We start from the raw sequence: 3713 nt of genomic DNA, 5'->3' as shown, positions 1-3713 counted from the left end.
TCAGCATCTTTCATTAATAGCCCGGTTAAAGGTTTAGTTATTTTAGAGAAGTCTTTAATGAATCGTCGGTAAAAACCGGCATGTCCTAAGAAGCTTCGTACTTCTCTCACAGTTTTCGGGGGTTGAAGATTTTCGATTACCTCTATTTTGGCTTTGTCTACTTCAATTCCTCTGTTCGAGATGATGTATCCTAAAACAATTCCTTCTTGTACCATAAAGTGACATTTTTCCCAATTAAGTACTAGGTTTACTTTTACACATCGCTCTAGAACTCTTTCTAGGTTTTCAAGGCATTCTTCAAAGCTTTGTCCGCATACGGAAAAGTCATCCATAAATACTTCCATGATGTTTTCTAGAAAATCGGCGAATATTGCCATCATGCACCTTTGGAAGGTTGCAGAAGCATTACACAAGCCAAACGGCATTCGTCTATAAGCGAAGGTACCAAAAGGACACGTGAACATTGTCTTTTCTTGGTCATCAGGGTGAATCGGTATTTGAAAGAAACCTGAGTAACCGTCTAGATAGCAGAAATGAGAATGTTTTGCTAATCGTTCTAACATCTGGTCAATGAATGGTAAAGGGAAATGATCTTTTCGGGTTGCTTTGTTTAGTTTCCTATAGTCAATGCACATTCTCCATCCCGATTCGATTCGTTTGGTTATAGTTTCTCCTTTTTCATTTTCGATGACTGTTACACCTCCTTTCTTTGGTACTACGTGTACAGGACTAACCCATTTGCTATCAGATATAGGATATATGATACCTGCCTCTAATAACTTGGTTATTTCCTTCTTCACTACCTCACTCAGGATCGGGTTTAGTCTCCTCTGGTGTTCCCTAGAAGTTTTACAGTCTTCTTCTAGCATGATGCGGTGCATACAAATAGAAGGACTTATTCCTTTAATATCGGTGATGTTGTAACCTAGTGCGATTGGATATTTTCTTAAGATATGCAGGAGTTTTTCTGTTTCGAGTCTTCCTAGGTCAGCATTAACTATCACTGGTCGTTCAAGTTCTAAGTCTAGGAATTCATATCTCAAATTTTTGGGAAGTGTTTTCAGGTCTAGGGTTGGTTTCTTAAGGCATTGCGTAGGGTCCGGTATTATTGCTAAACATTGGTTAAGTTTGTCTTCTACAAGATAGTCAGATGATTTGTCTTTTTCTAACTCTGTTTCTTTTATGCATTCATCGATGATATCCATGAAGTAACATGTATCTTCTATTGCAGGTGCTTTCAAAAATTGGGAAAGAATGAACTCAATTTTCTCTTCTCCTACTTCAAAAGTGAGTCGTCCTCGTTTTACGTCTATGATTGCACCGGACGTTGCTAAGAACGGTCTTCCCAGTATAATGGGTGTAACTTCATCTTCTCTAATATCCATAATTATAAAATCAGTTGGAATGTAGAATTGACCTCTGCGCACTGGAACGTTTTCAAGAATTCCTACAGGATATCTAACGGAACGATCTGCTAGTTACACAGACATTTTAGTTGGTCTTAATTCTCCCATTTCAAGTCTCTTGCATATGGATAAAGGCATAACACTAATACCGGCTCCTAAATCGCATAAGGCTTTGTCAATGACAAATTTTCCTATGTGACAGGGTATAGAGAAACTACCTGGGTCTTTAAGTTTAGGAGGCATATTCTGGATTATAGCGCTACATTCAGCGGTGAGTGTAACAGTTTCGCTATCTTCAAGTTTCCTTTTATTAGAAAGAATTTCTTTTAAGAACTTGGCATATGAGGGCATCTGCGTAATAGCTTCTGTAAACGGAATTGTGACGTTTAATTGTTTTAGTAGGTCAACAAATTTTTTGAATTGGCCCGCATCTTTGGTTTTAATAAGCCTTTGAGGGTAAGGGATAGGTGGTTTATAGGGTGGTGGAGGTACATAAGGTTCCTTCTTTTCTACGGTTTCCTTATTACTCTCTTCCTTTTCCTTAGGTTCACTTTCCTCCTCAGTTGACTTTTTAGAGTTTTGGTTTTCTATCCTTGGGTCAGACGGTCCTTCCACTTCCGTTCCACTTCTCAGTATAATTGCATGAGCGTGGCTTCTTGGGTTAGGTTGGGGTTGGCCAGGAAATGTACCAGTTGGGGCAGCAGTAGGCGCTTGTTGTGGAGCTACTTGTGATATTTGCGTTTCCAGCATTTTGTTATGGGTAGCCAGGGCATCTACTTTACTTGCTAGTTGTTTAATTTGTTCGCCAGTGTGTACATTCTGGTTTAGGAAATCTTTATTGGTTTGCTGTTGAGAAGCTATAAAGTTTTCCATCATGATTTCCAAGTTGGATTTCCTAGGGGTGTTATTGTTAGGTGTAGATGGGATCGGCTTTTGATATCCCGGAGGTATAGTTGGGGCTTGATTTGGAGATTGTCCAGGTGCATATAAAGCATTATTACTCTTATATGAAAAATTGGGATGATTCTTCCAATTTGAGTTATAGGTATGCGAGTAGGGGCTTCCTTGAGCATAGTTTACTTGCTCCGCTTGGATTCCTGTTAGGAATTGACAATCTGCAGGAGTGTGACCTTGGATTCCACAGACTTCGCAATTCTGAGTTATGGCTACCACAGTGGCTGGAGGTGATACATTTAAACTTTCAATTTTCTGGACCAGAGCATCCACTTTTGCATTAACATGATCAAGGTTACTTATCTCGTACATGCCAGTTTTCGTTTGAGGTTTTTCTACCATTGTTCGTTCGCTTCCCCACTGATAGTGGTTTTGAGCCATGCTTTCGATAAGTTGGTAAGCATCAGCATAAGGTTTGTTCATTAGTGCACCACCTGCGGCGGCGTCTATTGTTAACCTTGTGTTGTACAGGAGACCATTATAGAAGGTATGAATTACTAACCAGTCCTCCAAACCATGGTGTGGACAAAGTCTCATCATGTCTTTGTATCTTTCCCATGCTTCGAAGAGAGACTCGTTATCTTTCTGTTTAAATCCATTTATCTGGGCTCTTAACATAGCTGTTTTGCTCGGCGGAAAATATCGGGCAAGAAAAACTTTCTTCAACTCGTTCCATGTGGTGACTGAGTTGGAAGGAAGAGATTGAAGCCATCTTCTAGCGCTATCTCTTAACGAGAAAGGAAAAAGACGAAGTCGAATTGCCTCTGAAGTGACACCATTAGCTTTAACAGTATCAGCGTATTGGACAAATACGGATAAATGAAGGTTTGGATCCTCGGTAGGATTTCCAGAGAATTGGTTCTGTTGCACTGCCTGCAACAGTGAAGGTTTAAGTTCAAAGTTGTTTGCTTCGATTGCAGGTGGAGCAATACTCGAATGCGGCTCATCTTGCGATGGAGCGGCGTAATCTCGAAGAGCACGAGCTGGTTCTGCCATCTCGGGTATCGGCAAAGGAAGAAGATTTTTGAGATCAGGAAGTTCAACGGGAGGGAGATTGTTTGCAGCACGATATTCCCGAATTCATCGTAAGACTCAGAGATATAGTTTGATATCGTTGACTCGTAAGTAGAACGGCTCGCCTTGTGAGCGAGTGTGTGGCATACAAATCAACGAAAGAAAGAAAAGAAAAATAAGCCTTAGTCTCTACAGTGTAACAGAAGAGTTACGATATCGACTAAATAAAAGTCCCCGGCAACGGCGCCAAAAACTTGATCGCGACTTTATTAGTCGAATTGGGGTACAAACTGCAAGTGCACAGTTCTATCGCGTAGTTTTAAAAGATATCGATCCCAC

At 40.5% G+C, this 3713-nt stretch overlaps 1 non-coding gene across 1 annotated transcript; it reads left to right on the top strand.

Annotated features, from left to right (window-relative positions):
* Positions 1-2871: 2871 nt before the first annotated feature.
* Positions 2872-2978, top strand: LOC127125101 (small nucleolar RNA R71). Its single transcript, XR_007804561.1, has one exon. It is a non-coding gene; the product is annotated as a small nucleolar RNA R71 (small nucleolar RNA).
* Positions 2979-3713: the final 735 nt, after the last annotated feature.

Source organism: Lathyrus oleraceus, chromosome 2 (genome assembly GCF_024323335.1).
Source record: "Lathyrus oleraceus cultivar Zhongwan6 chromosome 2, CAAS_Psat_ZW6_1.0, whole genome shotgun sequence".
NCBI lineage: Eukaryota > Viridiplantae > Streptophyta > Magnoliopsida > Fabales > Fabaceae > Lathyrus > Lathyrus oleraceus.
The sequence above is the reverse complement of the archived record's forward strand: the minus strand, read 5'-3'. Positions and strand labels throughout refer to the sequence as shown.